The sequence below is a fragment of the Octodon degus genome, unplaced genomic scaffold (assembly GCF_000260255.1).
Source record: "Octodon degus isolate 3935 unplaced genomic scaffold, OctDeg1.0 scaffold00111, whole genome shotgun sequence".
NCBI classification, from domain to species: Eukaryota; Metazoa; Chordata; class Mammalia; order Rodentia; family Octodontidae; genus Octodon; species Octodon degus.
The window spans coordinates 4811470-4817555 of record NW_004524687.1 but is presented as its reverse complement, the minus strand read 5'-3'; the positions used below and the strand labels follow the sequence as shown (position 1 = coordinate 4817555).

Below are 6086 nucleotides of genomic sequence, written 5' to 3'. Positions count from 1 at the left end.
GTTCTGTTCAAGTATTTGTAACATCTTCTCCATGTTGTGGTCAGCCTCAATCACCAGAACAGGGGCTGTCACAGGGAAGAGGCTGCCTGTGACCAGTCACTCCTCATAGAGTTGGTGAATGGCCTCAAGGTACTCCAGCAGAATGACCTTCTCCTCTTCCCTACACCTCATCTTTAATCGCTGGTGACAGGTCTCAGGAGTGGTCCGGAGATAAACTATCAGGTCAACAGAGACATTTATATTCTTCATAATCCAGTCAAACCATTCAGAGAGAATCACATAGTCCACTTCAGGCATCTTCCCACTTTTATAAAGGTTTTCTACAAAAACATATCTTGCACTATGAATCGACCTCTCCATCAGCTGTACTGGTGACACCAGAGGATTGTGGTCACGGACGTTTCTCCACTTGGGCACAGGTTCCATTAACACCTCAACATCTGCTGTATTGGAGAAGAACTCCAGGCATGTCGTCTTCCCACTCGCAATATTGCCCTTGACACAGATCACTGATTTTTTCTCTTTTTCATTTTCTCTATTTTTATCCAGAGGTCAGGCGCTGGGCTGCGGTCCCGCGCCCGGAGCGGGGCTGGCGGAGCTCCCGGGACTCCCCGGCCCCGCGCGGCACAGCATGCGGGAGGCCCAGCGCCACAGCAAGCCCAGCAGCATGGCGCATTTCCTTCCCCCGCGAGTCCGGCCCCCTCTTCAGTTCTCTTTGCCCACGTTGGAAAAAGACGTGGTAAAGCACAAAGCACACCACTCACCCTCTTACTTCAGTAAAAGCAAAATTAAATGATAAATATCTCTGATGAGATTCCCACTGTCTTACTCAAGAAGAAGAAAACTACAGACCTATAAGAAAGCAAGGAGGAAGGGACTCCTGAGATAGAAAAAAACAGTTTGCCCCTCTCTGCTCTTCTCCTACTGCTCTTTCCACCTCCTGGCCCTCCTGCTTAAAGTCTAACAGGCTCTGACATGCTTGGCATAAAGATAAGTGTTTGAGAGTTTGTAAAAAGGGTAAGACCACAGAAGTCTTGCTAGATGCTGCCTGATTCAGCTGAATGGCTGAACCTTGTCTAGCAGACAAGGTTAAGAAATCAGTGACCTTTGTCCTACTGCTATTTCCTCTTCACCCACTCAGACCGTGTAGCTCTGAGGTTTTGTACCTGTAGGCACACTGGCTTCTAAGAAGATCCTGGCTCCCTCAATTAACCTTGGTGTGATTTGAGCCATTGCCTACATTCTGTCTTCTGCTCTTTTAGAATATTTTGCTGAGTTTACACACCTATAATATTCAAATAACAGAACTTAACAAAAAAAGGGATACAGATGAATGTCCATTTTGTATCTGTGTGTTCAGAGTGGTTAGGGTAGATATATAGTTACATTCTCTTAATAAATAGAATGCTTTGTTCTAATGGTGTTTGTAAATAGGATATCATGTCCTCATCTTGTACAGCAATTAACCACTAGAAAGAATGCATGCAATGTGTTAATTATTAAAACTATCCTACCAATTTGACTTGAAACTGTCTCATTGCTATTTGTCTCTCAATGAAATTATGGGGAAAAAACAGATGATAAATAGTAATAAACTATAGATGCATTGTAGAATTGTAAATGGAATAAAAACACAAGGGAAATTAGCATAAATGCATCAAAGAAGCTCAAGCATTATTAGTAATGCCAGTCTTTACATTAATCATACTTACCTTAGTATTCAAATCAGAAAGTGTTTATTAAGAGTGGGTCTTCCACACCTAAGGATATTACATCTAAGAATTCAACAGACCACAGAGTGAAAACACTCAGGAACAAAACTTTATCTATACTGTCCATATGCAGATACTTCTCTTGTCTTTATTCTCTAAACAACTACTTACATAGCAATATGTGTATAATTTATGATCTGTGAATTTTGATCCCTTTGAGCATCTTGGAACAAATTTCTCATACACACAGAGGAACAGCTGCCCTTTCACCAGAGCAGAAGCTCCTTGACACTAATGTAAACACCAGTGCTGTGTCTTTATGCTAAATTTTCATCTCTAATTGTGAAACAAAAACTATTCACGCTAGTTTCATTTATCAATGAATTCTTAATGAGTGCATGCAACATGCTGAGTACCAAGCAACATTATCAGTGGTTGAGTATGTTCAGGCTGTGGTTGATAATGAAGGAAGGAAGCAGTGACCTTCCAGCAGCTGTCCTTCTGGACATATTGCAAAGCCATTGGGGACAAAGGCTGGTGCGCCCCTCACCCCTGTGCCTTCTACATGACCTGCTCTACTCCAGCCCAGGGCTGCCTGCTTGCAGAACTTCTGCCTTTAGATTTCTTCTGTTTTTGCTTGGTTTCCACCAAGAATTTCTGACCAAAAAAAGTGGTCATTGGAACACATCCTTTCTGTATTACTACAGTCATGAACTATAAAAGATAATCCAAAAGAGAACATACAAGGCTAGGGATTTAGTTCAGTGACACACTGCCTTCCTGGAAAGTGTGAGGTCCTGAATTCAATTCCTGGTACCCAAAAGAATAAATAAACAAGCAAAAAACAAAATCTAAAAGAGGGCATACAAAAGTATCTTCAACCTTTACTCCAATTAAAGATACATTCTTGTCTTACTTGTATAAAAAGGTCATCTCCTGAACTTTGAGTACCTGGTGAAGAAGGAATACTCTGCACATAGCTGGCTTTGATCATAGAACGCAGCACGAATAGGTGGAGCAGCTCTGGGAGGAGTCTGGCTATGTCTCTGCAATCATCTCCATGGGACAGGGACCTGTTGTTTCTAGCTACTTAGCCGTCTCCTTCACGCTGATGATTTGGGGGCCTCTTCCAGAAGTGTGCCTTCTGTGGGGCCCCACCTCCCAGTCTAAGAAATGGAGCAAGCATTATAGATCTGGGTGTGAGGACATTCAGTACATAGAGCTGTGTGGACAAGTGAGGGAAAGCACCTGTCACAGCCAGTCTTATCAAAATGAACTCTGGGACTAACCAGTTGGCTCTAGGAGAAACCAGTCTCTTCTTTTACATTTTAGATTAATTGGGAAAACTTGACCCTGGATCCCAAGGAGAGGGGCACAATATGGTACTTGGGAATAAGATAGATATAGCAAAAGAGCCCTGAGCCACAAAAAAGATAGCCTTGATCATTTACCAGAGCTCTGAAATCAAACCAGGCTTGAAATTCCTCTGAACAGTTTCAACTCTGCCAACAGATACTTGTAAATTCCTTTTTAAGGCTGTGTTTTTATTTACAGTCAAGAGAGCCCTGTGTTACCCATTGACTTTGTCACAGTTTCCGAAGTTTCACATTATTATACTATTTCCTTGCATTAATGGAGAAAAAGGATTACAAATGTTGTACTGGCCATCAGCACAGAAGTTGTTCACAGTTTGGCAACAATAATTGTCATTTACCTGGTAATTCCCACAATTAGACCAAAGGCACCATAAACATAGAAGCTCAAATTACACTAAACTGCACCACAGAGTTCACTGTGATGTTTCAGAATGTATACAGGTATCTTAGGAAACTCTGCTAGAGCTCCACATAGTATCACCTCAGATACTAGGAGGTTTGTTTTTTTTAATACACAGGTCCTGCTTTCAGCTCTGAGTGGATAGGATGTGGCAACAGAAGAAAGAGAAAAAATATTTCTCTTTCTGGCAAGCCTTTTGCTTCCAGGGACTTGCAGAGACACTCTAAAAGCAGAATTCAGGGTTTTCTTCCAGACTCAGTTATCTTTGTGATTGTCTATGGGCCACTTTTCAGAGTCTTCATCCAAACTTGGAAAATCAAGTGGAGCTTTATGAGCCTGAGACAGAAATTCTTTAATTCACTATATCAGTGGGCCTACTGAGGGTCAACCATTCTAGATCCCACGCTGAGTCCCCAGGCACTGGAGTTTCAAAGGTGATAGACACAGTTCCTTCAAGCAAGAAGCTCAGGGTCCAGTGACTCAAGCAGTCACCATTCCATCAGGACAATGTGGACTCACTGATGCTGCTACAGAGATGGACATGCAGGAAAAACCAGGAATGGCAGGGCAGGTGTGAAACAAAGGGCAAGGGAATCCGGATGAAGGGACCTCACAAGCAGATGCAGGTTGGTGTTTCCAGGACAGGGCTACCATAGCTTCAAGAAAGGAATAATGGCATTCAAGGCACCTGTGCTCTGCGTTCATTTGCCTGAACTTGGTGGTCACAAGAACAGAAAGGGGCACAAAGAGACAAACATCATGAAAGACTGCTCATGTGGCCCCAAGGGCAGCATTCAACAGGGATCTCTTCAGGGACTCCCCATTCACTGCAGCATAAAGTCTAGAACTGTGCCCTCCTTGAGCCAAAACCAGAAAGATATTAGTTTGCTTTTTCACATCCTTGCAGCAAAGAGAACAAAAGGTAAGTGCAGAATCTGAGTGCAGCATCTTTGTTGAGATCAGCTCCGGCCAGTCCTTCAACCCACTTCCTCATAAGCCTGCATCAGGAGAGGGTAGAGCCACATGGATCCCCATGACAAATCCCAGGTCCCCCCAATAGCCAGATGGAGAAGGGAATCATTTTTCATTTGCATGAAGTCATTCCAAAAGCGCCTGCTTTTCATTAGGAAAGTAACACGATCTGCCGCCGGGCAGTGCCTGAGGCAGAGGAGAGAGAGGCCTTTTTCTGGACACAGCCTCTCCTCATTTCAGAGCATGGCCTCCCTTTTGTCTTTGTTCAGAGAACCATCTTGCAAGTCCTACACTCCATAATTTTCTTCATTGTCACTTTAGAGTTTTTGTTTATTTATTTTCATATGCACCTTTTCATATAATGAGCCACATACACACAGGCCACTGTAGTTTGCATGGCCCAGAGCAGGTTCCATTCGTATGCTTCATGTGAAGTCTCCAAGAGGGCTGCAAAGACACTGATTTGGCCCTTCCCAGAACATCCCCAGTAGGAATTGCACATGACATGGGAAAGGCACTGTGTACTGGGAGGGTAGCACCACAACAAGCCTCCACAGCCCAAGGAGCTTCGGTGCTCCCAGAGCCTCCAAGTCACCTCAGCTTCTGCAGACTCCTGAAGCAAACTTTCCATGCTTCTCATCTCTGCCTTAGATTTCTGCTTTCCAAGGCTCAGGGAAGCCATGAGAGTAGGAGATCTGGGCAGGCTGGGAGCACTCCAGGCCTCCTGGGCATCATTATCCCTTCTCTGGTGCTCCTGCTTTGGCTATCACTAATGCAGTGTGCTTGTTTAACTCATTAGGTGTGCTTGGACTCATTAGGTGTTTTTCTCTGAAGAACAGCTCATTATAGAGGATTGACAAGGCTACTAAGAGAAGTGCCTTGCAGAAAGAGCAGGGGGCCAAGAAGAGGGAAGAACTCTGGTGAAGAAGTGCTATGTGTGACTTTGGGCAAGTCACTATTCCCATCCATGCCTCAGTTTCCCCATTGATATACTTATGTATTTAATGAGAGGATCCCTTGGCTACCTCCACTGGTGAGATACTATGATGTTACTCTATTGAATATGGGGAGATCCAGCCCAGCCCAGGCCCAATGAGTGTGTGGGAGAGCTTTCTCTTTCCCTGAACCTGCAGGACCTCTCGGAACCAAAACCCACGCATGCCATGTGAGTGAGACCCTTTGCTGTGCACTAGAGACCCCACCACCACTCCAGAGCCCCCACCCACAAGGCCGCCAAGTGAACAAAAACTTCTGCAACTATCTCGGAACCTCCAGATCCAGCCCAAGCCCAGGCCTGGCTAGTATGTAGGAGAGCTTCTGTGCTCCCCTGTGCCCCTGGACCAGGGGCACAACAGAGAAGCACCAAAGGTTCACTGTTGTGCCAAAGGGGCAAACAGGTTCACTTCCAAGGGCTGCAGCAGGAAGGAGCTGAACACAACAGCTAGACTCAAGCCAGGCATAACTGGATAAGCTCAGACTTAATAGATCTGCACCTGAATTTCAGTAGATGCTAAGGTTATAACTGCACCAAAGCACTACACCAAATGTCAGATGTCAGTACTATACAAAATGACAAAGAGAGGGAGCAAAATGCAATCTCAGGCCTCAAGCCCAGCCATAACAAAC

General features: G+C 44.6%; 1 pseudogene across 1 annotated transcript; it reads right to left on the bottom strand.

Annotated features, from left to right (window-relative positions):
• Positions 1–552, bottom strand: LOC101591958 (annotated as a pseudogene). Its single transcript, XR_192715.1, has one exon. The product of XR_192715.1 is annotated as a thymidine kinase 2, mitochondrial pseudogene (transcript).
• Positions 553–6086: the final 5534 nt, after the last annotated feature.